The sequence below is a fragment of the Candoia aspera genome, chromosome 18, assembly GCF_035149785.1.
Source record: "Candoia aspera isolate rCanAsp1 chromosome 18, rCanAsp1.hap2, whole genome shotgun sequence".
NCBI lineage: Eukaryota > Metazoa > Chordata > Lepidosauria > Squamata > Boidae > Candoia > Candoia aspera.
In genome coordinates, this window is record NC_086170.1 from 1,012,346 (window position 1) to 1,040,152 (window position 27,807).

General features: G+C 46.4%; 1 protein-coding gene across 3 annotated transcripts in view; it reads right to left on the reverse strand.

Annotated features, from left to right (window-relative positions):
• IGSF21 (immunoglobin superfamily member 21) overlaps positions 1-12,375 on the reverse strand; it is a 138,282-nt gene extending 125,907 nt beyond the window's left edge. For all 3 annotated transcript variants that reach the window (XM_063317517.1, XM_063317516.1, XM_063317515.1), the window contains exons 1-2: positions 12,292-12,375; positions 7,157-7,244 (exon numbers count right to left, since the gene is read on the reverse strand). The gene's annotated coding sequence lies outside the window, so the exon portion shown is untranslated. The remainder of the gene's footprint in view (positions 1-7,156; positions 7,245-12,291) is intronic.
• Positions 12,376-27,807: the final 15,432 nt, after the last annotated feature.

The following is a 27,807-nucleotide window of genomic DNA, read 5'->3' on the forward strand; positions in this document are numbered from 1 at the left end:
CCGAATGCCCTGCACAAGGACGCTGTTTACACAGAGACGTAACCCGTGGGGCAAGCCCCAGCTGCCAACTAGCTCCCTCTCTCATGAAAACACGCATCCAGAGCCCCGAGAATGACATCAGCCTTGGGCAAAGAACAGGACTGTGGTTTGGCGCTCCTCATTGCAAAGACGCATTAAATAAAGATACCCAGATGGCAGCCAGCATGTAGAGGGTAATGGGGTGACAGACAGAAGAGGAACTTTGGAGCAGAGTTTGAAGAAAAGCAGGGTGGTGCCCTGATGGAAAGATGAAGCAGCTTGGAGCTTCAAGGAAAGAGTGATGGAGGAGCAATGTCGATGGATTGGGAAGAAGAGGAAGGAAGGAAGACATCTGCAACTGGTTCAGGGGTGCTGCATTCCCATCTCAAGGGTGCAAGAAGGGTGCCCGCAAAATGAGACAGTCTCTGTTGGGTGCCTTCCCAAATAAACAGGACAGCACCCAAGTGAGAACACAGAAGCCGGTTTGCCCAATGCAGGAAATGGGACAGTTTTGTTGTCCAGCCTGTAATTAAAGGTTTGTAATTGATGGCAGGCCAACTTCCACATCTGAAGCTTGCAAGGGGATGCCATGGAAGGGGCCTTTAAAAAATGGCTGCAAATCTCAGGGCTTACACAGAGCTACTGTCAGCCTTCCCGGGTAGACCAGACAGGAAACACAACCAGGTGAACTAATTCTACTTTATGGTAAGGCTATGTTAACAGGATCTTGCAAGACTGAAAGTGTAATTCTCCTGCTGTCTCCTTTACAGCCCAATAACTTAAGGAGGTCCCTTTTGAGCCTCTTTCTCCTCCCATTATGCAGCTGCGGGCTATGCCACCTCTTATCTGACCATTCCCTAGGCATCTCTTCGCCCCGTCTTTCAAGGTCTTTCTCACACACCATCACACCTTCAGAAGATCTGCCATCATCACAACGTTGTAATGCTGCTCTCCAGCCCCATCTTCAGCCTCTTTGTCCACATTCTCTTCTCTTTCGGACAGGCGGGTGCAAATACCCAACATTTCTATTCTCCAAGGTTGCCCGTGCAGGGCTAGAGATGTTTAGAAATAAGGTAATGGCAGAGACTGTTGTTCTTCTAAATTGAAAGGCTCTTTAAAAGGAGAGGTAGGGCAGAGAGCATGGAAGGTGCCAAGGGAGGAATCTAAAGACATTCTGGTGCCCAGAACACTCACTGCCATCTTCCAATTTGGACATTGCACCTGACAATAGAAGTCTGTGAACTTGGGAGACTTCCGGCTCTTCATTCACAAACAGTCCCCCAAGAATCAAGACTGAAATTCAAGAGATGCAATCTGTCACTGACTGACGAGCACAGGGACAAAATATTTGGGGAACTGATTAATTTTATACAGGCATTTTGTATCTTCTCTACTGGCTAGATGGCTCTTATCCATCCCATCTTAATAGAGCAGTAACCTTTAGCAACCAGGAAAGAGGTTGGAACGGCTGCATTTATTTAAGGATGTGAAATATTTACATAGTAAGACCATGTGAGGAAGTCAGGGAAAATCAGTTTAAAGCATTGGTTTAAAAAAAAAAAAAAAAGGAAGGAAAGGGAGATTATATCTGCAAATCCATCAATTGGAGTGATAAAAAGAACCACAGAAGCTTGCTGCAGCCCACGCAGCCTTTGATCTCTACTGTGAATTTATCATTTCGTAAAATTTACAAGTTGGAGTGTTTTGCAGCGAGCAAAGTTTATTTGCTTCCAGCGAGTGTAAACAGTGGGCAAAAGCTCAACCCCCGAGGAGCAGCTCTGGATAAAAATACAGGCGGAAACAGATTTTGCGACCAATATGCTCCGCTTCTCCAGGAGCAATTCCCACGAAATGTTTGGGAGCCATCACTGTTGGCTGAGCCGCAGACTTTATTTCAGCGCGAGGTTTGCTGACGGAAAAGCTGCATGCAGATACTTGCAGACCAGGCTCCTGAGTTAGAACGGAGGGCCGCTTGCCGCAGGCACACGCAGACGAGGAGGAGAAATCCCATTTGCTGGCCACCATCTTTCATCCCTGGGCAGCAATTTGCAACCTGCCTGGCTATTCTAATTTTGCTCATGTGTGGCTGCCAGTTCTTGAACACAACCAGTCGATCCACTTAGCTCAAACCTTGAGGACGGGCGTCCTTCTCTGTGCCAGTACATCCACAGTCTTAGTTTCATATTTTGCGTGCTTGCAGAGCATCGTAACGATCCTGCTGTGCCGATTTTACATCCCACTGCATGATGGATTGGTACTTCTGAACACGCTTGCTGTCTCTCTTGGCATCTTGGGGCCATTAGACCTATATGCCTCCTCCACGCCCACACCCTCGTGGGTTTTGTAGTTATGCAGGGCATGCTTTATTCCCATGGTTTGAATCAGCAAACAGCTTCCACCCAACTAAGAAATGCACGGAGCTGTAATATCAACCGTAGGCTAAGTGGATGCAGTTCAATTTCCTTCCTTGGTTACTCTTTTCTTACGGGAAAATGACAGTCCCACAGACCATAATACTCCACTGAAGACCCTGAAATGACTCAAAAATCCTGATTTGTCTAGGCTCGTTTAGGCTGGTTCACTCTGATCTCCGCAGTGCTCCCCAACAACAGACTGGCCGAAAGAAGCAACGTTGGGACCGTGACAGATTGAAACCCAAGGCTGGGCATCCATATTTGCTCCACCACTTTCTCCTTCCTAGGAGGATCAGCTGCCTAGCAGCTGTTCTTAGATGGTCCTCCCTTCCTCGTCACCACCTCTTTGTGCCGTAGGATTGTTCCCGTGCTGGCTGGGGGTTCCAGTCTTCCCCCATTCTTGTAGTGTTTTCCTTTTTTTTTTAATCAAAAGGTGATATTCACTGCAGCTTCCCAGAATCCTGCGCCAGTTGACCCCTGACAATAATCCCAAACTTCAGCTCATCTCATCTGTCCCTTCGGAGCTCAGGTATGTAAGGCGATTCATCCAGAACTAGAATAATTGAGGGGAAAAGACAGCATCCGCAGCTGGTCAAGGGAAGATGGCCAGGGTGGGCGTGCTTCTAACTTTAAGGCCCACTGTCCTGGCCTCCGCAGGGCAAGAACGGAAACTGGACATTTATCGACAAGGAAGGCACAGGCAAGCCAGCAACCTTTCCTTGATTCAGAAGAGGAAGGACACGTGGCCTTGCAACACTTTTTCTGTGTCCCTTTGTGGATCTTTAATGAACCTTTAAGCATTTTAAAAAATGGAAAGGGGAAATAAAAGGCCTTCATTAAGGCTTTTGGCAGATTTGATTAGTGGCTCTGAAGATTTCTAAACAGCTATTTAATTGGCAAATCTGTTGGCAGCCTAGAGGGAAAAAAATATTTAGGAACACAATAAAAGGAGGACTCTGCTGGCCAACTCTTTGCTTGCCACGTGTCTTCGCTGTGCCAAGGGGAAGAGTTTGGGAAATAGGATTGATCACCTTCTCAGCTGCCTTCACAGGCAGACAGAGAAGGGCAAATGGGTAGGATTTTCTGCATCTTCCACCATGAACTATGTGGTCCACCTGAACGTGCAGAAGACATTTCAAGGCCACCTCATGGACCCTTGAGCTTATGAAACTTCTTAAACAATTGACAAAACGTCATCTTTTCACTGAGTCAGAAATGTGGTTTAGCCCTTCTGCGTACCAGGTGGTCTCTCCTCACCCAAAATCCACCTGGAAATGTGGAACGATGGGGAGCTCATCAAAGACCACCAGTGGGGAGGACAGAGGGTGAAGAGACCACTGGCTTTATGTCTTCTGTCCCACTTAGCTTCCCAGAGTTTAAGACCAAGGCTCTCCAAGGACAACATTCAGCTCAGTGCTCCTAATTAATGATGCCATGGGAAAAAAACCAGAGTACATTGCTGACTCACGCTGTTAACACGATTGCTCTCCTATAATATTTTGGCCCGATGCAAAGCCATATCCCAAATTTCCCGACTGAAACACAACTGGAGTGGCTGTAAGTTGGATGCAGGGCAAACACATTGCTAGTAAGGATAGAAAGAGAAGCTGGTCCTCTAAATGTACACACCTATCCAAGAGCCTTGCTCTATATACTCCAGAGAGATATTCAACACAAAACTTGGTTTCCCTCTGCTTCTTCTTTTAAAAAAAGCAAAACAAAACCATCAACTTCTGAAACTGGCTATAGTCACACAGTAAGTTTGCAATTAGCTCTTCTACAAACAGGTTAGGAAAATCCCAGATGAGTGAAAGGAGACAGGACGGCGGGTTTAAGGGTGAGACTGGTAAGAAGGCAACCAGGCTAATGGAAATGATATCTCAGCTGCCTCCCAAGAGAACTGGTCAAGAGGGAAAAAAAGGCAGAAAATTTGAACGTTGAGCACCAACATCTATAAAGGCTCTGCTTTGCAATGCAGGGAATGCGAATGCGGCTTCATCCCCGCCTGCAGTAAAGGCTGTAACCTGGCCAAGTTGCATCTGAGACTCTTCTACCAAGTCAAGCCACGTACTACCTAAGGTGTGGAGAGCAGCTTTGCCAAGATATGAAGCTGGCAGCTGGTGACAAGTGGAAGAGTCATCATGTTTCTGATCTCTGTTCTTTCAAACACACACACCTCTTCCATACAAGCAATGCATGAATAAACTTTTTTTTTCCAGTGTAAATCCCATTTCAAGCCAATGCCTAAACCCATCTACTCAATGCATCCTGGTCCCTCCCTTCTGTAAATCTCCACCGTCAGGGCCGATCTATCTTCCAAGTACGGATTCTCAGAACGAATGATTGAGGAAGGGAAGATTTCCAGCCCTGGTCTATGGCTTGGAAGACCTCCAGTCTTTCTACCCTGTGCTTTCTACCAGACCCTAAAGAGAAGGAAGTTCAGCCTGTGTCCTCAAGTGAAGAACCTGCTGACTCCTTGCTTGGGACCCTCCCAACTAGGGGACCAATTTTGTTCACCATCCTTGGACTCAAGAGTTAATCTCCAACACCCTCCTACTTCACTCCTTCTACAATCGCCCTACAAGACTTGTTAATTTATGTAACACTCAGTTGTCTTTTGCTCCCTCCTGAAGGAACATCCTCCTATTTGGGTCAGTCTTGGTTTTATCAGACTTCTGCAAAAGTAACCTTCTGCGCTGACTTCCCCTCACCAATGATTCCAAATCTTGACTTGGGTTAGCTTCCTTATCTTGGCCAACTCCGCTTGCCCCAACTTGATTCTACCAAATATTACCATGATCCTCACATACTCCCTGGATGGAAGACTGTGAGCACCTCTTGACTGTGGTTGGAAACAGGACCGCTACACCAGATGGTGCGAACTAAAAGGGAATTGTTAGGATTCTCTCTTCCCTGTAAAGACCCAGCATATCTCCCATGGAATAGATGTTTTTTATGGAAGTCTGCTTTCTTTAGGATCTCCTGGGGGGCTTCCCAAAGGAGACCAAAAGCTGTACTATGTCACCCTGGGGGTTCAGTTCAACTGAGACAGCCATACAGTCTTAATTTGTGATGATGAAGCTCTCTGGGGTTATAGACCTGTTTTGTTTTTATTTTATTTTTTATCCTGCCTTTAACTGTACTTGCTTACCTGCCAGTAAGCCCCACTGTATGTAATGGGACTTATTTCTAAATAATCATAATAACTATACATCTTACAGTGTTTCATACTGAACTTTGGAATGCACCTCTCTTTGTAAAAATGCTGTCGGCGGAAGAAGAACGAAGACGGCAGATTTCCTTTTTTCCATCAGTGGCCTTGGCATGTCCTTCCGGCTCGTGTTCATTAAGAAAGAGATTGATTAATGCAAAATTACTTGAAGCCCTTCTCCTCACCTTTTGATGTGCCTGCGTGTGCCAGGAGAAATACAGTGCCCAAATGACGCCTTCCAACAAATTAATTCTCTTACAAGATAACCTTTCTGATACCACGCAATGTGGGCATCTTGTAAAGGATGCCATACATCAATGCATTAATTGTGGGACACGCACCGCATTAGCTGTATCTGCAAATTATTATTTCTTCTTCTGAAATTAACTCAATTGCTTTGGAATAATGAATATCCTTAGCTGGGGCAAGGAAGTTGGTCCATAAGCCATTAAAAAAAACTCCTTCAACAAGATGGAGCACAGTAGGGAGCGAAGGATACCATACGCCTTCAGTGAAGGTGAACAGTGTTGGAACAAAAAATGTGACACTCTTAACTCCTCCTTAAATGAAGATGAAAGAAATCCTCGCAGGAGAAAGCCAACAGTGGTTTTCAACCATGACAGCTCTACATTATCTCCTGCGAGGGAGTTCCTGTAAAACACGAGATTATTTCCATTTACTGCCCACTACACTTTCAGGGGGTGGGGTTGGCTTCACCAGGCCCATTTGGTTCAATGAACCTTCCACAGGTATCTTGAATTACCTTTTGAAGGACCTCACCATCCTTGACGCTCCAACGAAGGCGGCTGCTTTTTAAGGCCAAGACATCCCTCCCATCCATCAACCGACATCGGCTTGGGAGCCTAACTTCCCAGTGGGTTTTTTTCTCCCAAATCAAAACGCAAGCTATCTGCAATACTTCCCATCCTGTTGTGAGTGGCACACAACACATCTACCCCATGTAAGAGTACTGCAGCAACGTTCATCTGAATTAACTCAAGTTTAGCCCACCCCATTTTCCTTCTGAAGTAGGAAAGAAGCAGGATCAGTAGAGCTGGTTCACGGCATTTAAGATGGGTGGGCATTAAAATCCTTAAGTTTCGCCTTGCCTGAATTCTAACTAATCTCTACCTCCCCCGCCTTAATCTGTGTGAGAAGAGAAGGTCCCAGGGGGTAATGTAAGTTCATCCCATCTTCTTCCACCGTTAAGCACTGCCTAAAATCTGTAGTGCAGGGATACTGGTTGCCAATCTAGAAAGCATCCTATTTCCCTTGGAAGGGGCATGCTATTTTTTTAGCAGCAAGCAAGCATGTGTTAATATTGTCATAGAAAAACCTGGTTCACTATCTGAATGGTCCAACTGGTGATGCCGGATGGATCCTAAAGACGCATTTTCCCGAAAGGAGGTTGATGCTCTGAATGGCATCCCTTCCAAGTTGGGCATCACAAGACCTACAGTATTCCACCGTTAAAAACACAGTGGCTGAAATTGTGTGTTTCCTTTGTCCTCACCTCATTGTCTTCACACGTGGTATATTTTCGCTGGTCACCTGCAGCATGGACTTCTGTTCATTCATCATCTTCCCTAAGCTCTTTTCTCCTGAAAACGAGGATTCCAAAATGTAGTTTTTATAATAAACAAGCAAAAAATTGAACAAAAGGATAGTCTTATCGTAGACAACGTGCAGATTGCTCATATAAATGTGCCTTAAAACTAAACATCCAATCAATCATACATCCGTATCTTGCTTTTAAGAAACGAGAAATTAAACCCTAACTTTGAATTCCACGGTTTTACACATACACACACACACACACACACAACACACATGCATATATCAATATTTTGACCCAGAGTTCTTGGAAAGCATTTGTACTTTTTGTGCTTTTAAATACTCGTAGCCATTAAATTATGCAAGCTCAGATGATCTGTCTCTCTCTCTCTCCAGAGTCCAAGAAAAAGGAGGAGGAGAGAAAGGTGAAAGTTTCCCATTTTCAGGTCTCCTAGAGCTGGGAGAGAAAGTATAGAAATGAAAATGCCCATTGTTTATAATTCTGCTTAGGACCAACATCTTTACACCCAGAGTCATTGGGAGTTGGGCGGCATGTAAATTTAATACATTATTATTATTATTATTATTATTATTATCATCATCATTATTCAGTGAGAGAAATGCAAGGATGGAGATAGGCAAGTCATTAAACACTGAGGACTAAAACCTTGGGGTTTGTGCCAAGGGAACCCAAACCGAGACTGTCGCATAAGAGAAACACCGCTGGTGAACAAACTAACTTCTTTGATTAGAGAAAGGACAATATTTATTGGGTGATTGGAAACCCCTTAGGGACTTTTTGTGTAAAAATGAAATAAGCAGACTTGGGATTTATGGTTTCGATGATTAGACAGGCTAGATTCTAGAAAGAAGAGAGTCACTCGTAACTTAATTGTACTTATAATTGCTGTGAAGAACATCAGAAGCTACCTCTTTACATCTTTACATCTGTATGTTTTTGTATTTTTATCTTTATATAAAAATATGTTTTATACTGTTAATATTAGGCTTATCTAAATATCTAAAAAGGTATTTTTATATTTTTATCTTTTATATCTTTATATTTTTCTTTGTATCTTTTTTTCTCTTTTCTTTTCTTATTGCCCTTTTAGCTTTTTCCGTTATTTCTCTTTCTTTTTTCATTTTCTCTAATTTAGTTTGTATTTGTTCTTATTACTGCTTTTAAAACACACACACACAGATATATAGAGATACAGAGATAGGGGTATAGACGTATGCAACACTGCTGGTTGTGCAAATGCTGAACTAGGTGTGAGATGATCCCTTTTAAGGGCAGAAGGCTTTTTAAAAATCAAGCTGAGGAGCCCAGAGGAGCTAAGAGGAGGAGGTCACCCCCAAAATGACAGCCAATGATTTTAAAGCCCCTGGCACGGTGCCACCACATCACGAGATTACATTCGGTGCTGGCTTTCTGCAGAGTGGCTGCTGCTAATGCATTAAAGCACCACTTAGCATCCAAGCCCATGCATCTTTCATCTCCGTAACTAACACCCCAGACCGCACAGTTTGCTGATGAAGTTTCTGGGAAGTTATTCTAAATCTCCGGCCTTCCTTCCACGGCCTCCCACCGTCACCATCACAAGGACCCCGTTATTGTAGAGATGGGGGAACTGTGGCAGCAAATGTGCTAATTGAGAAGAAGAGAGACCCCCGTTCAAATCCCTCCTGGACCTCCCTTCCAATTGGGAGCGGAATCTCGGTCGCAGAGATGAAGTTGTTAAGCAAATCCAACCCAATTTTATGACCATTTTTGCGGCAGTCATTAAGCAAATCTCACGGTTGTTAAGCAAATCACATGGCCATTAAGCAAATCACATGGTAGTTAAGCAAATCATGCAGTTCCCCGTGGATTTTTTTCTTGCCGGAAGCCAGCTGGGAAGGTCAAAAATGGCGATCACATGAGCATGGGATGCCGCGACAGCCGTAAGTGCAAGGACTGGTCGTAAGTCGTTTTATCCAGTGCCATTGTACTTCCGAACCATCACTAAATGAATGGTCGTTAAGCAAGGACTACCTGTATGCCTCTTTCTCGGATGCAAACCTGCTTGGCTGTGGAAGGAATGCACTTCTAACCCTGAATGTGTTTTCTGTCGGAAAAGAGCAGGAACAGACAACATTTGGTTCTTCCCCAACAACACGGACTAACGTGGGCATGGATTTGGCACGAGGGCAGCGTCACAACAAAGCTGGCAAGAAGAGATTCAATGCACATGGCTCCCAGCTCCTTCCTTTGAAAATAAAGATTTCTCTGTCGGTACAACCAGAGAGAATTAAACTTTCACGCTGGGCGGCTGAATGGAGACGTGAGCGAGACGGGGAGAGGCTCGAGGAGGACACGGGGAGCAACCGGTTACACTTCAAAACCTGATTTTGTGCCAATTCAGAGCTGAAATGAAACCAATTCTGCTGGGAATGAATTTAATATTGCCTCGGCACCTCTGCCTTCGTTTAGAACCGCCGAACTGCATTTTGCTCAGCTCTCTCTGGGACTTTTCTTTTAAATTTGTTTTGGGAAATTTGCTTAGGGGAAGGGGGAACAAACCTCACGCAGAAAAGTAAAGGTGTGGGGGGGGGACTACATAAAAAGACTTTTCATGCTTTTTATTTTCCCCTTCCCTGATTCTCAAATGAGATTTATGGATTCCCTTTCGGCTGTCACCTAGATCCATTCCTTTCAAGGCGAAAATAAAACAAAGCCCAACAGAACTCATGTCGGAGCAGAAACAAATGTTTAGGCTGATTACCCCAGGAGCAGACCTGTAAAAGGGAAAAGGGGCGATCATGGAAGGGATTTCTCCAGGATGAAAGCATGCTTCCTGTGTCAAAACTGTTAATGTTGGAAAAAGACAGGGGGACCAAGAGAAGAAGGCCAACCATTAGTATGATTAAAGATCTTGTAAGTTATTCTGGGGCGACCTCACAGTGGTGGGGCAAATGGGGAGGACTATGCACCACCATGGACATTTAACTGAACCCAACACCACAAGAGAATACAGGTAGTCCTCGACTTACAACCATTCATTTAACAGCCATTTGTGACCTTCCCAGCTGGCTTCCAATAAGCAAAATCAATGGGGGAAGCTGGATTTGCTTCACGACCATGGTGATTTGCTTAATAACCATGGCAAAAAGGTCACAGAATCAGGTATGGTCACTTAAAGACCACATCACTTGGCGACCAAAGCTCCAGTCCCAATTGTGGTCATAAGTCGAGGACTCTAGTCCTGCTTGTTCTTTGTGGTGCTAATTTTCTACTTGCAAGTGCTCCCACTCACACCCAAGGGAAGCATCCTCCAAGATGCCACATAGAGGCTAAAGTTTGCCTTGCTTGAGATACTATTGGCTCCAGATGAGATCTCAACCATCAGCTGTACAGCTCATCCATTTCTGGGCGGGGGGGCTGCTTGCAACAGAGACTCTCCCACATTCCAAGAGAGAAAACCGTTCTTGGCTCCAATTAGAGTCCAGACATTGGGTCAAGCTAACAAAAGCTCTTTTTCAGCCCTGTGGTCCTCGCCTCCTGCAAACGTTGCCCCTTATGAACTACCATTTTGCTTCCTGTTCAAACACCACCTTGTATCTTTGTTGGATGCTGACCCTACTCCAGAGAAAATCCATACCTTCTCTCTTCTAAAAAAGCACTCCCAGAGGAGAACCCTCCGTACAGTTTTCAAAAGAACCAGCTTCCTGGGCATGAGATGTATTTTGTATAGATACATTCTTTTCCTATTCAAAAGCCCCCCCAGTAGCAGGGACTAAAAGGTCTGGCTTTTTAGTGGAATCCTCTTTCCAGATCCCTGACTTCCTCCCTTGTTAACTTCACCCAAGGGAAGATAAAGGGCTAAAATAAACTTTTTTAATTGGCCAGTTTCTTCTTTCCAGTTGTCTCCCTACCCAGAGACATAACAATGATGGATAGATTTAAGAAAAGCTCCATGTCAGGTAAAGGAAAGGATGTTCTTCTAAGCACCGGTACCTGGAGGCCAAAATATTCCAAGGCTTTAGACAGAGAGAGATAAAGAGGTATATTCTGGGCCAGTGCTCTTTCCAGGACCTTTTCAACCATCCATCACAGACATCATTGCTGGGAGATGGACAGCCATGGGTCTTCTTGAAAAACCACTCCCCTATGCGCTACAGGAGAGGACGCTTATTCACTCTGGCATGGAAAATTGGTCACAAATTGGCACCATGATCCCAGGCACTTCACCAACTCCCCAGCTGGAACCCTCTCCTGCGCCCCATACAGGAGGACAGTTTCGGCTTTGTTTTTGCAGACCACCACCCTATACAAGCTAAGCCGGTCCCAGGTTTTCTTCAGGAGACCTTCAAGCCTGGACAGCTCCAGAGCGGACAAAAACATCTCCTGAGATCTACGACGGGGCAGAAAAGTCCAGCTCCCCAATGTCATGACCTCGTTGCAAGGCACAAAGAGCCTCACAACGTGGATCATGGTCATTAAGGAAAAGGGGAAGGAGATAATCAAACCAGGGATTAACACAAGCACCCAAAGGCACCCACACCCATGGACCCATAAGCAACTGAAAAGAGAGACGTCAGAGGAACGAAGATAAGACGCACCTGGTGCCCCGGAGGACACAACCGTCGCTGGGAGACAAAAGACGACACCGGGAAAACGCCCAGGCAGTCATCAAGGGTCCCATCAAGAGGGATCGGGTCAAAGCAGGGTGGGGAAGCCCGGGGCAATACAGCGGGGTATAAAAGGGGCACCCCCACACCACCTACCCCGTTCCCGTTTTTCGTTCTGTCAGCTATCGTTCCAATAAACCAGAAACCCTTAATACCCATTAAGTGAGTCTGTGTCTTATTGCGGAGTGAGGCTGGCCCTGACACCCAAGCACCCACCAACAGGAATTTTAATCCAAGAAAACCAGCGTTCCCCATTCTGCTTGCAGCTGGACCGGAAACCTGAAGGGCTGGAAACCAATTTCTCCTGTTTATGAAAGACTGAGCAGAGGCCAGACTGGGTGGGTGTTTTCCATCGCTAATCCTTCCCTAGGCTGCCCGCCCCTCCGCTTGTTCTGTAGGGACCTTTTTTTTTATGGATCTTACCCTGGCATCGTCTCCTTTCCTCCGTTCCCTGCCGATCTGCAATACCTGCCCACTCAAGATGTTCTCCCACCTGTATCCGTTATCAATATCTAATTAAAAATAAAAGAGAGAGAGATGGGAGGAAAATAATTATTAGGTTATAACCATTATCGACCCACCGCTAACCATAGGGGGGAGGAGATTTGAAGCAAGCAGGCCCCCTCCAAGCCCGTGTGTGTGTGTGTGTGTGTGTGTGTGTGTGTGTGTGTGATTTCTCTCCCTTGGCAACCTTAACTTTTATAATGCAGACTTGAGGGAAGGGGGTGTTGAGAGCCAGGCAAGCCAAAAACAATCTCATCCAAGGAGTTTCTTAGTGAGGTCCTGTGAGGAAATTCCTGGGAAATTATGTCTGCATTTCAAAAGGGCTGCAGGCCAACTTGGGGGAATCCGAGACACCTTGGCCCTCCATCTTTCTGCCAAACCAGAGACTTGGGAGGTTAGAATCAGGAGGAAGGTTCAGAAATTACATGTAACGTTCTCCTTATCTTTAAAGGCTTAACTGAACTAAATCACCACAGTGTTCCCGACTTTTACTTTACATTTCATAAATACCACTGTACTCAGCTAATATTTGTATTCTATTATGCCTTACTTGCATCTTATAATGCAATAAAGCAATTACTTGGAGAAAAAAAAAATCAGGAGGTATGGAACAAGGCAGAAGTCAAAAATAAGATGCAGGAAGACAACGAGGTAATGTTGTCTGCAAAGGAAGATCAGGAGCAGCAAGGAGAAAATTGGCCCCTGCAATTCAGTCAAGACCTTATTTTAGAGTTTTATATGCTATCTTTCAAAACACCTATTTTTCCAGGCAGCAGGCAAACAAATTTTATATACAGTATGAATGGTCTATAAATATAAACCAAGAACGGCAGCGAAAAACAGGCGAGTTAGAAAAAGCTTTTTCAAAGCGTACAAAAACTGCAAAACAATCGATTACAGCCAATGTAGAAACACAGCCACGAGAACTACAAAAAGGAAATATAAATACTGTGGTCCCTCCCCATTTCGAGCTGCTATCTAAGCCTTAAAAAAAAGGAAGAAAGGTGCATTCCTCTCCCTGACAGATGCATCCAATAATATATTCCTACCCCCATTTTATTCACAAAGATTTGCATTGATTTTGCCATTAAATAAAAGGGAAAGAAAAATATGAATGTGACTTGGGAAAAAACCAACATTGATCTTTCCAATTTCTTTTTTGGGCCTCCTCTTAATTTGTCTCAGGGCTGCAAGATCCCTTAATGGCTTTCAAGGAGATTTACAACTGCTCGGAGGAAGAGCAGAGATGGCAGCCCGCAGGACGTCAAGGGACCTTTGCCTCCACCCGGGATAAAGGTTAGCCAAGACGATTCTGGGAACGACGCTACATTCCTCCCTTTTGAAGCCCTGGGTCCCTTTCCCACCGGTACCAAGCGATCCTCCCTTTCTTCTCCAGCACAACAGGACCCAGAATCGATCCACTGATGCCGTTCTCTAAAACTTGCAATGCAGAACTCAGAACGTGCAAAAGCGTGCCGGTTAGACAAAGGCAGAAGGGGGGAAATGTGCATCTCAGGGGAACGCACTTCCAAAAGGGGATGCTAATTTTCTTACTCGCCTGCAAATTCCAGTGAAAGAATTTGACGGACAAAACTTGTAAAGACAATAAACTGGATTCAGAGCAAGACTCAAGTAAAGTCAACGTGCCTGGGATTTCTACAGGCATGCTAGCAGGGACCTAGAATGGACTAGAGGTTTCGGACACAGGGGAAAGGGGACCAAAATCTTGCATGAGATTTACGCCTGATTTATCTGTAGCAGGGAGCTTTGTTTGAATCAGAACCAGAGGGGGACCAGATCACCTCAGGTTGACTGTTACTAGTAGCAGTCTTGGCCCTGCAAGACAGATATTTCAGTCCATTGAACACACCCTGTAGACAAAGCAATAAATTCCAAAGAGGTTGCACATTCATCAATTCTGGTTTAGCAACCAGAAATGTCTTTTGTGGGATGGAAGCAATTAGTAAGTGCAGAACTGGGAACATCTACAGCCCTGCCAGATGTGAGAACCAAGGGACTGGCTCTCTGGCATCTCAAAATACTTCTCTATCAGCCTTAAAACTAGCAGAAGTCCTGGGTGGGCGGCCTCACCCTCCAAGGAGGGTCATCAAGCTTTGTTTCAAGAATTTATAAAATGTTTTTTGGGTGGTGGTGCAGGAGACCCTTCTGAGCTGAAGCATCTGATGAATGTCCAAACCCCAAAACGAGGCCCCAAGGAGATCAAGAAACTTCTGCATCTCCTACCTACAATGGATCCCATCTTACAGTATTGATCTTGAAGAGAATATTGACCTTAGAATCCCACCTACAATGGATCCCATCTTGCAGTATTGATCATGAAGTCTGATCTCTCCCCAAGCCACGGTACCTGTCCTAACTTAGAGTGAAGGACCACGCTGAGACAGTGAGTTGGTCTCTAGTGTTTACCGAATGCTCTAGGAGACAGAAAATCCCGCCAAACTGAAAGGCCGTGGGAAACCCACACAGACAAACTCAAAACTCAAGGCGGGCCTGCTCTGAGTTTCCTTGACGGAAGGTTCAAAGCCTCTGAACTACGCATGCGTTTTCCCCCTGGACAGGGCCCCCCTCCTGCTCACCATCCGTACTCATGACAGTACCCACGCGCTTTCAAAATACTCTGGAAAACTGGAAAATGGTGTATTTTTAAAAGTCCTGTTCCTTCTTCCTCCAACAGCTGTTTTGGTGACCTTTCCGAAGGATGCCAATTTTAAGGCGAGCCAACCACACATCCTCAGGCCCAACGTGGTGGCATCACACTAGCATGTGGCCACTTAGCTTGACCTCATGACAAAGTCACAAAGCCAGCTCCAAGTGAGGGCAAAGGATTGCCCCGGCTCTAAATTTTCACTGCTTCCCTCCCTCGGATTGGTGCGCGTTTTGTGGTGTATTCTCCCACAAAATCACACGGGGTTTGCGAGGAGCATGCCCCAACATCATCCCAGCCACGAGAGTCAGGAAGAGGAGGGAGACGGGGGCGCGCTTGCGAGCGAGCGAGCTCCCTCCCTGCCTCAGTGGTGATGTTTAAATAACGCTCCCAGCCTTGGTAATCAATATATCCCTGTGTAGGCTAATGGGTTCGGTGATAGCTCATTTTAGAAGCATTGGTTAAAAATGTATTGCAGCGGCACATCAGAAGGCACATGCTGATGAGTTATTAATGTCCCAGGCTGTGTTTATCGTCACATCTCTCTATTCCATCTCCCCGATCGAGCGCCCAGCGCCAACCGGGCCGTTTGTGGCCGCCGTCGCCAAGCCAGAGCGGGCCCCTCCCGGCTGCAGCTGCTCGGGGTCAGCCCGGGCCTCGCCGGGTTTCTTCGGAGGAGCGGGCAGTGCCCACGGCCCCGGCCAAAGTCCCGAAGGAAGAGGGCACCGTACATGTGCCTCTCCGGCTGCGCCACTGGGGCTGATGAAAAGCCAGAGCTGTGGAGAGCAGCTAGGTGCCAACCTGAGGGGAGACGGCACTCCACAGAGGACTGCCTGTTGGCACCTGGGGGTCCCACTCCGGGAGCTGCAAATTAGAAGGGCAGGGCCAGGGGTGCCCGCTGTCCCTCCTGTTGGGGTGGCTCCACACCTCAGATGCCACACACCTGGGTCCCAGCCAGCTTCCCTCATGGCCGCCCTGCCCTTTGCGCTTTCCCGCCAAAACTCAGCCAATTAGCAGGGCTGCCCCACCTGGGGGCTCCCCTTCCCTGGCCCTTCATCCCGGCAGGGGCCAGAGACAGCCCACTCCTCCCCAGGCGCCTCTTCCCATTGGCTGAAACGGAGGGTCTTCCCGACCCTGCATTTGCATAAAGGGCCAATCCTCCCTGGCACTGTCTCCTCCCCGCTCAACCCAAAACCGGCCCCCCGTTGCCACAGAAGGCTCATTAGGAGGATCATAATTAGAGGAAATCTAGGGAAGCAGATAGTGGTTTGCTTTTCTTATTTGAGGACAATCTCGTCAAACCAACATCTACGTAGCATTCACGCAACGAAATGTCCTGGTTCCCGAATTCACCCGTGTTAGTTTGGACTTCCAGTATGGTGCAGATCAGCTGGGGTCACACAATGCGCTCAGCCATCACACACACACAAACACACAGACAAAAACCAGGTTAATGAAATGCAGTGTGAACACAGCCATCGTGGTTTTAACTGAGCATGGTGCAAAGGTGGCCTGTGAAACCCAGCCCAGCTGAGCCTGCCCAAGGGATTTTGCCCCAAATTCAAGGGGGCTCATTTCTAAACTGGCACAAGGCAGGTTTCGGTAGCTCCCATCACCCCCAGCCCCGGAAAAGAAAAAAATACCTCCCGCAATGGGGGCAGAATCATGGCCTTCTTTCCACCCGTCCCACTGATTTGGAGAGGAGATTCTGTCCACATCCTGCCCTTTCCCTTCCTTGTCTTACTAAACGCTGCACCATCTTCCCATTTTTACACCCAGGATTCTTCCCTTTTCTCCCTTGCAAAATGATTAATGAGGGTCACCAAGAAAATTCTTAAAGAAGCAGGGAAGCCTCGCGGCCCATCGACTGTGGCCCGAAGCAGGTGCTGTAAAATGAAGCCATTTCAGTCCTGCAAAGGAGATTAATTCAGTTTACAATCTGGCCCCAGAAGAGGCAAAAGGTTCGCAGAAAAACATGCTTTTTGAGCAGCACTGGTAACTCCTCTCTGGGCATGTACAGAGTGTGTTAACACAACCAGGTGGCTGTGAGTGGGATGGGTGTGCAACGCAATGGGCGTGCAATGCAGCAAGCCGAATTCTTCAGCACCTGCAGAGTACAGATTAGCCAACCAGGGTTTCTGCCCGCTTGATTTACAGATCCCCAAGCATCATAAATAGGAATTTGTGAAGGATAGTTCTATCACTGGGCTAGGGAAGGAGACCAGCTAAGAATATTGTTGATTCCTGCAACTTTCACAGAGAATTGTTTCTCTATCATGCTTAGCTATGATGTGATAGATTTTTGCAAGGAATGGGGGGGGGGGAGAGGAGGAAAAGGAGAAGGAGAAGATTTATGTTTATTTTTATTTATTTCCTTGTCATATTTTTATCACCGCCCATCTCCCCCACACGGGGGACCCTGGGCGGTTCACAGTAAAAACAATTTAAGATTCAGTAAAATTATAAATCTTCAGCAAAGGATCGTTACCTTGTCGTGGTGCTGGAGCTTGAGCACCTCAATGATGCCATGAGCTAAACCGTGAAGGGCCACCCAAGACGGGAAGGTCATGACAGAGAGGTCAGACTAAATGCGATCCCTGGGGAAGGTAATGGCAACCCACCTCAGTATTCTTGCCGTGAAAACTAAATGGATCAGTACAACCAGAGATATGTCGGTATACCATCGGAAGATGAGACCCCCAGGTCGGAAGATGGTCAAAATGCTACTGGGGAGGAACAGAGGATGAGCTCAACTAGCCCCAGACGTGATGACGCAGCTAGCTCAAAGCCGAAAGGACGGCTAGCGGCCGACGGTGCTGGTGGTGAACGGCGAATCCGATGTTCTAAGGATCAACACACCATCGGAACCTGGAATGTAAGATCTATGAGCCAGGGCAAATTGGATGTGGTTATTGGTGAGATGTCAAGATTAAAGATAGACATTTTGGGCGTCAGTGAACTGAAATGGACTGGAATGGGCCACTTCACATCAAATGACCACCAGATCTACTACTGCGGACAAGAGGACCACAGAAGAAATGGAGTAGCCTTCATAATTAATAGTAAAGTGGCTAAAGCAGTGCTTGGATACAACCCAAAAAACGACAGAATGATCTCAATTCGAATTCAGGGCAAGCCATCTAACATCACAGTGATCCAAATATACGCCCCAACCACAAATGCTGAAGAAGCTGAAGTAGAGCAGTTCTATGAGGATCTGCAGCACCTACTGGACAACACGCCTAAAAGAGATGTTATTTTCATCACAGGAGACTGGAATGCTAAGGTGGGCAGTCAAATGACACCTCGAATTACAGGTAAGTATGGCCTGGGAGAACAAAACGAAGCAGGACACAGGCTGATAGAATTTTGCCAAGACAATTCACTCTGCATAACAAACACTCTCTTCCAACAACCTAAGAGACGGCTTTATACATGGACTTCACCAGATGGACAACACCGAAATCAGATTGATTACATCCTTTGCAGCCAAAGGTGGCGGACATCTGTACAGTCGGTAAAAACAAGGCCTGGAGCTGACTGTAGTTCAGATCACGAACTTCTTCTTGCACAATTTAGGATCAGACTAAAGAGATTAGGGAAGACCCACAGATCAGCTAGATATGAGCTCACTAATATTCCTAAGGAATATGCAGTGGAGGTGAAGAATAGATTTAAGGGACTGGACTTAGTAGATAGGGTCCCAGAAGAACTCTGGACAGAAGTTGGCAGCATTGTTCAGGAGGCGGCAACAAAATACATCCCAAAGAAAGAGAAAACCAAGAAGGCAAAATGGCTGTCTGCTGAGACACTAGAAGTAGCCCAAGAAAGAAGGAAAGCAAAAGGCAACAGTGATAGGGGGAGATATGCCCAATTAAATGCAAAATTCCAGAGGTTAGCCAGAAGAGATAAGGAATTATTTTTAAACAAGCAATGCGCGGAAGTGGAAGAAGACAATAGAATAGGAAGGACAAGAGACCTCTTCCAGAAAATTAGAAACATTGGAGGTAAATTCCAGGCCAAAATGGGTATGATCAAAAACAAAGATGGCAAGGACCTAACAGAAGAAGAAGAGATCAAGAAAAGGTGGCAAGAATATACAGAAAACCTGTATAGGAAGGATAACAATATCGGGGATAGCTTTGACAGTGTGGTCGGTGAGCTAGAGCCAGACATCCTGAAGAGTGAGGTTGAGTGGGCCTTAAGAAGCATTGCTAATAACAAGGCAACAGGAGACGACGGCATCCCAGCTGAACTGTTCAAAATCTTGCAAGATGATGCTGTCAAGGTAATGCATGCTATATGCCAGCAAATTTGGAAAACACAAGAATGGCCATCAGACTGGAAAAAATCAACTTATATCCCCATACCAAAAAAGGGAAACACTAAAGAATGTTCAAACTATCGAACAGTGGCACTCATTTCACATGCCAGTAAGGTAATGCTCAAGATCCTGCAAGGTAGACTTCAGCAGTTCATGGAGCGAGAATTGCCAGATGTACAAGCTGGGTTTAGAAAAGGCAGAGGAACTAGAGACCAAATTGCCAATATCCGCTGGATAATGGAAAAAGCCAGGGAGTTTCAGAAAAACATCTATTTCTGTTTTATTGACTATTCTAAAGCCTTTGACTGTGTGGACCATAACAAATTGTGGCAAGTTCTTAGTGGTATGGGGATACCAAGTCATCTTGTATGCCTCCTGAAGAATCTGTATAACGACCAAGTAGCAACAGTAAGAACAGACCACGGAACAACGGACTGGTTTAAGATTGGGAAAGGAGTACGGCAGGGCTGTATACTCTCACCCTACCTATTCAACTTGTATGCAGAACACATCATGCGACAAGCTGGCCTTGAGGAATCCAAGGCTGGAGTTAAAATCTCTGGAAGAAACATTAACAATCTCAGATATGCAGATGATACCACTTTGATGGCTGAAAGTGAAGAGGAACTGAGGAGCCTTATGATGAAGGTGAAAGAAGAAAGTGCAAAAGCTGGTTTGCAGCTAAACCTCAAAAAAACCAAGATTATGGCAACCAGCTTGATTGATAACTGGCACATAGAGGGAGAAAATGTAGAAGCAGTGAAAGACTTTGTATTCCTAGGCGCAAAGATTACTGCAGATGCTGACTGCAGTCAGGAAATCAGAAGACGCTTAATCCTTGGAAGAAGAGCAATGACAAATCTCGATAAAATAGTTAAGAGCAGAGACATCACACTGACAACAAAGGCCCGCATAGTTAAAGCAATGGTGTTCCCTGTAGTAACATATGGCTGTGAGAGCTGGACCATAAGGAAGGCTGAGCGAAGGAAGATCGATGCTTTTGAACTGTGGTGTTGGAGGAAAATTCTGAGAGTGCCTTGGACTGCAAGAAGATCCAACCAGTCCATCCTCCAGGAAATAAAGCCAGACTGCTCACTTGAGGGAATGATATTAAAGGCAAAACTGAAATACTTTGGCCACATAATGAGAAGACAGGACACCCTGGAGAAGATGCTGATGCTAGGGAGAGTGGAAGGCAAAAGGAAGAGGGGCCGACCAAGGGCAAGATGGATGGATGATATTCTAGAGGTGACGGACTCATCCCTGGGGGAGCTGGGGGTGTTGACGACCGACAGGAAGCTCTGGCGTGGGCTGGTCCATGAAGTCACGAAGAGTCGGAAGCGACTGAACGAATAAACAACAACAAAAATTATAAATAATACCAATACTCAATAAATATAAAGTACAATAAAATCCAAGTAGGGGCAGATCAAATTCAGCCCATAAAGGGGTAAGGCTGGTCCCTGCAAGGCTAATTATATGCCACCCAACTCCCAGCAATACCCATGTCTGCATTTGGATGACTGAAAAATCCCCTTGGCTGGCTTGCTACCACCACCTACCAATCAACACAACACAACACAACAAGCCCACCCCAAACAACCCAGATTAAGACAAATCAAGCTTGGGATGTTGGGTGAGGGCAACTGATGTGGTTAAGCATCTTGTGTGGACACTGGGTCATAAGAGGTAACAATGACCGGCATGCTCAGAGGTGTTGGCAAATGTTGTTCCTGAACTGGTGCCCCCCTCCCCTTCAGATCAAGCCTGGGGCAGACCGAATCCACAGCTGACCTCAGAAGCAAAGGGCTTCTGCCCTAGCGAGTATTTCTTTTTTACGCATTTACTTCTTAGCTCTACATCCTGCCTTTTGGTACTTTGGGCAAGTCTTTCCCGGTGACTCTCTGAACGCAGGCGGCCCAGCTAATCCCAAATCATTCTGTCCCCACGGGGGCGGGGGCGTTGAGGCAAGCCACCTTTCCACCACTGGACAGAAATTCCCATCCACTTAAAAAGCATCTTCTTTCAGCATTTTCTCCTGCTTAAGGAAAACGCTTCTTTACACGCTCCCCTTTTAGAGAGATCAAATGGGGACACCACAGCGCCAGGCTCCTCTGAGAAGTTCTGCAAATTGCGCCCTCTTTAAACCGTAGGCAGAATTCTCTTCCTTCCAGTTCATCCTTTCTCCCTCCTTTTATAAATGCATGCAGTTCCGTGTCCTGGGCAAAAGAGCCTTCCTTTTATTCCCTTCCCGAAATCTGCCAGTTCTTTCTGCACCTGGGTTGGCAGTAAAGGGTGGGAAAGATATTCCCGGAGGAAGAGAGGAAAGGTCCGTCTCATTTTTATCTCCGAGAGCAGAGAGTGTCACACACACTGGAAACATCACAAGCTCCCTGCCTACAATGTTCACTGGGGTGTTTAACAACCCAGGGACCATATGCTGCCTCTTTGTTCCTCCTAGCCTGGGGGGGGAGGCCACCTCTGCCAAGCCACTCGCGCACCACAGCAACCAAGGCCAAAACGGAAACCTGCCCCCTTGGCTTTTGGCCTCTGAAACCTGGCACTCAGCCTGGTAACTCGCAAAGAGAGCAGGTACAGATAGTCCTCGCTTAACAACCACAATTGGGACCAGAATTCCAGTTGCTAAGCGCAGTGGTCATTGAGCAAATCCGACCCAATTTTACAACCTTTTTTGCAGCGGGCGTTAAGCGAATCACTGCAGATGTTAAGTGAATCACCCTGGGCATTAAGCGAACCCTAAATGCTAAACCTAAACCATAAACGGTCATAAAGGCGAACCAGTTGCCAAGCACCCAAATTGTGATCACACGACTGCAGGGATGCTGTGATGGTTTTAAGTGTGAGGACCAGTCATAAGTCGGCTTTTCCAACACCGTTGTAAATCTGAACCATCACTAAACGAATGGTTGTTAAGTGAGGACTACCTGTGGAGTTAAATCCACATCTGTCCACTTGATATGGACCTCCAGGAGGAGAAGAGAATCATAGGGTCAGAAGGGACTTTGGAGGTCTTCTAGTCCAACCCCCTGGGGAAGGGGACAGGGTACGTCACCACCCAAGCAGAAAGACGTCACAGGCGATATTTCTTTTCTGCCTTCTAGGCTGACATTTCCCGGAAACTTAAAGTTATTCAAAGGGGAAAAGAACCACCAAGAAAGAAAAACGATGCAATGGCAATGATGCACCAAGCCGTCTGCTGCTTCCCGATATCAAATTCAGGGGCACTGACTATTTTTGTCTCAATGACAACAGCCAGGAGTGAGGGAGGAAGAGGAGGAGGAGACAGAGAGGCCTAAGGACATGAGCAAACTGAGCTGGCCTGGGCCACAGGTTTGGCTCCCAGCTTCTTTCCAACAGTGGCCACAATCAAGAAACAAAGGCAGCCTTTCCCCAGGGGGTTCTCCACATTTGTTATGCAGAGGTATACTACTTTAGAACATGGAGGCTTTATTTCTACCCACCACACTCCCTAGCCATCGTAGCCAAACCCTGCTGGAGCTGCCTGCTTCTGCTTCCTTCGTTCAGTCATTTTTAGCCACGATCCCTGCTTCCAATTAGGGAGCGGTGTTAATGAAGGGAAGGTGTGTGGGCGGTGGGGGGGAACCAGCCCTGCAGACTTGTTTGCAGGACATCGAGCAACGACATCCTCCGCCGGACTAGCAGACGGCAAGGGACAAGGGGATGATGCAGTTTCCAAGGCGCAGCTTGCAGGACGTCGGAGAGGTAAATGTTTTCGGCAAAAAGCAAAGTATGATACAGAAGGTCTTATCTGGATGGCGTCAATGCCCCCAAATTGGGTACCCTGCCTGACGCACACTTTTCACCCTGCAGAGAGGCCGGAGGTCATCCTCTGGCTCCTCACAACCAAGGGCTGAGCTGCACCTCCCATCGTTCCCGACCAGCGTGGCTGCTTGCTTTCAACCATTCCCAGGTCATCATCTCAGCCTCTCCATGCCCAGCAGCTCTGCAGCTCCTTTTTCACCTGAGCCCAGGCGACACCTCTCAGCCTCACGCTGCGCTTTCAGAGGAAAGTGCCTTCTGGACCTGCCAAGATGTAAAAAAAAAGGTGGATTTAGGCGGGAAATAAATCCAAGGAAAATTAGGTCAGGTATTTTCAGCTCGCTCCTCCATTCCAAGAGCGTTCCAAAGTGTGGGTGGAGAGCAGACACGTCCATGGCGCACTGCAGCAACACGTGGGCATCGCCTGAAAAGCGATGGCTGCCTGGGTGGTGGGCAGAGCCAGGGGGTGGCAGGACATTGGTGTAACTGGAAGGGGCCGCTGGATCCCCATTCTCTTGAAACTGGTCAAGCATCCTTCATATTGTTGGCGGCCAAGGCAGGCAGGAAGGAGAAAGTTGGCCAAGAGGCGTCCGGCACCCAATCGACGTCTGGTTACTGAACGTTGAAGGTAATGCGGTTGGAGTTTTTAGAAATTCAGTTAGTTAGTCAATGAACGAACGAACGGATGAATGAATGACTCGATCAATCAATCAGTCAGTCAGTCAGTGTTGATGCCGGTCTTGAAAGAGCTCCATTACAAGGGAAAAAGTGCTCTTGAAGGAATAATGAAAAGTCCTGAAGGTTTATCAGACAGTCCAGAAATGCCCCGCTAAGCAAACTCATGCCAAGAAGAAGGTTGTATGGTTCATATCCAGATGAGCTTTCCATTAATGGACATGCAAGACCAACCACCGCCGTATAGTCCAGGGTTCAACCACTCTGTCACGCACTGCTTTGCCCCCCAAATTCCCACCCTGGTGTGTCTCGGGGAGGTGAAAACGAGGGCGTAAAAGAAGGTGTGATTCTCACAGACTTCGACAACACGTGGAAGAAGGTGCACACACGTACCTGCAAAGACATCAGGTTTTCCTATTCTGTTTCTCCGCAGACTGCAGCTCCCAGTAATCCCAGCCAATGTGGGCAGGGATGATGGGACTTGGAGTCCAATCTTCGTAGAGAATAGCCATCCTCGCATCAAAGAGATGGCTTGTTTCCCTGACAACAAGCACAGTTCCCTTCGGTACAGATACAGCCCAGCGCTTCCGAGAGAGCCATAAGAGGGAAGACAAGCAGGACTTAGTGCCAAGGAAAATCTAATCACAGGAAAACTTGGAAAAAGCCAACGGAGCAGCTGAGCAATATGCTCTCTTCCATTCTTCCCCCGCTTGCTCCATTATTCTCCACACATCAATGCTGCCGTGATGTCCTGGGGTACATCTTCTCATTGTCTAACACCTTGTCAGAAGTCAATGGATGGTTTTGCTCCATAATTCATGCTGACATATTGATTCCAGCGGTGGCTGGTTGGATGCAGGAGTGAAAAACGAAGGAGGATCGTTCCCGAGCCTTTGTTCAACAGAGCCTACAGGATGTCAAGCGACACTTGTGGTTTCGTGCAGCAGCAGATTAAAGGATCCCTTCCTGTCTGAGATGGAGAACAGTATCTTCTTGAAGTCATCAGACTTCAGCAAAAGAAAGAGGGCTTCTTGGTATCTCTAAGATACCGAGAAAATAGCTGAAATACGAAGGGTCTCAACCGGTAAAAGGGGTTTGTAAAGGAACATGTCTCCAACCGCTTTGCCATCCAGAGCAGGTGGTCTGCTCCTGGCTCAGGAAAGCTGAGAAAATTTTATTTGGGGGACCAGGGAAATGTAGTTCCTTACCAAGGACGAGCCACCCTCCCTCAGATGCTTTCTTGGAAGGTGAATCTGGGTACCTAAATGGTCCTAAAGCCAGGATTAAGTTGGAAGCGCAGGTGAGCCGTGGAGAAGAGGGCCTTCGCAATCCACTTAGATTGCCAGTGCAGACAAGGAGACCAAGCGGATCCACCTGTTGGGCGCTTTTACACCTTGCTCCTGTTTCAAAGAACCTGCTAAATTACTGCAGCATGCTTCCAAAAGAGAGAAATGAGATCACCATGGGGAGGAAAAAAAAATACCCTGCAAATATGTCTGTGTGTGTGTGTGTGACCAAGTTGCAAAAGGCAAAAAAGCATTTTTCACCTTTCTGCATAATGAGCACAAGGGGATGGTGAACCCTGCTAAAATAGGTCCTTCTTCCCAATTTCATACAATTTTCTCAGCAGAAGGTCAACCCCCACCTACCACACAGACATCCAGGGATGTGTGTGTGTGTTTCATTATTCCCACTTGCCCTTAATAAAACTGCTTCAAACAGCTTTGCAAAGCTCTCGGTTTCTTTTCCCCCTCTTTTGAAAACTGCTGACCTGGGTATTTTTTTCCTTTTTCTTTTTCCCCACCTTACTAGAAAAAAGATAACCAGTTTGCAAAAATTCCATCCAACGATTTCCTGCAGAGGCCGTTCGCCCCTTCTTGAGGTTTAACTGATGTGTGAATGCAGCTAAGCACATCCCCCCCATTTTCAGCCTGGCACTGCACGGCTGCAGCGATTGCCCCAAGAGCGTTTCATTTATCTACAGCTCAGTTGCCCTGTTCCCATTCCAAAAGAGACACGCATTTTGCCTTTAAAGATCCAAACATGCAAAACAGATGGAGGAGACGGTGGAATTCCCTTCCACTTCGTTCCTAACCCAAATTAATTACTTAAGAACTCGGGCATTTGATTAACTTGCGGTGCAGGCAAGCATTCTAAACATTTCTGGAAAAAATACATTTTTCATGCCAAGCAAGACTAACACGCACTTAACTATCAAACGTTTTACATAATATGCAAATTAAGTTGCCTGAAGTTGCATATACACTCTCTCTCTCTCTCTCTCTCACACACACACACACACACACACACACACCCTTTGTGCAGGAAGAGATATTTTTCTCTCTTTTTCCCCTAATACCACAATTTGGGGACAGCTGATGGAACAATGTGGCTTCAGATGCTCTAGTAATGCGAATCCTATTGATTTTAAAATATTAATAATTAGAATTGCCATCCACTGAACTCAACATACTCTTCTAAATTATTGTTTTTCTTCTCCCCCCCAAGAAAAATTTATAAAATACACCACCACCCCCAACAACTTTCTGCTGGTTCCTTGGCTTATGATTTTGGAGCCTCAACTCTTCAGTGGATCTCTGGTTTTCACATCCAATCTTCTCCTTTTTAAAAAAAAATGTTGATTTCTCTCTTTCCCTCCGCCTGATAATCCTCCCGAATCTTTCCTTTCCTCTGCACATAAATCCCTACAGCTGTTAGGGCTTCAAAAATCCTTGATCCGTCAAGAGAAGCAAAGAAAAGAACGGGAATGAAAGGACTGAATTGGCAAACGCACTGACAATCTTTTGAAAATGAAATATAAAATAGAAACAGACGCACCACCGCAGACGCTAATACGCGCGCCGGTAAAATCCATGGCGTTGGGCATATCATTAATCTGTCTAAAGTGGCTTTGATCTCCTCAGCTTTAATTAAGTTATAATTATAACATGATTATTTTTTTTGTGCAGGAGAAAATGGGGAAAAGGTGGTCTGGAAGACGGTGGTGCTGAAAAGCACGGGGTTCGTTGTTTGGCTGCCTATCACGCCAGCGTGCCTCGTTCAGGTTAAAAAAGTGCATGTGCTGACCTCACTAATGTTGGAAAAGGGCGGGCTGCAGAACAGAGACGGAGAAAGATTTTTTCTAATTTATTTTTTTTTTTAATTTTTTATCCCACCTTTATCATTTTTATAAATAACTCAAGGTGGCGAACATAGCTAATGCTCCTTCCTCCTCCTATTTTCCCCACAACAGCAACCCTGTGAGGTGGGTTGGGCTGAGAGAGAGGGACTGGCCCAAAATCACCCAGCCGGCTTTCCTGCCTAGAACTCCCAGCCTCCTGGTTTCTAACCCAGCACCTTCACCACTAGGCCAAAGTGACTCTCTTAAAAAACCTCCTATTTTCCCCACAACAGCAACCCTGTGAGGTGGGTTGGGCTGAGAGAGTGACTGGCCCAAGGTCACCCAGCCGGCTTTCCTGCCTAAGGCAGGACTAGAACTCCCAGCCTCCTGGTTTCTAGCCCGGCGCCTTAACCACTAGACCAAACTGGCTCTTTTTCCTCCTCTTTTTCAGGAGGAGGCCCACGAGCAACTTCCCTCTGGGGTTGTGATATCACAGCTAAGAAACTTTGGCACAGAATTGGGGACGGCAAGGGGAGGCGAATCATATGACAGTGGAGAGAAAGAAATCCATGCTGATGGCAAAAATGGGATCCCCCAAAACAGGCCCTTTGGGCACAGGACAGCATCAAAGAACCAGGTCTATCCGTGCCCAGAATTCTCTGCCCGTGAATGAGCACAAAAAAGGGCATCTTTGGGATGGATGCATTGAAAAGCCAGCCCCATTTCGAGAACGCTGTGCTTGAAACAAGGACAACTGAGTTTAGTTGTGTTTTTAAAAAGTTATCTTTTCTGTTCAGGAGGGCTTATTTTAGATGAAGGCCCACGCAGCAGCCCATTTTTTGAAGTTTT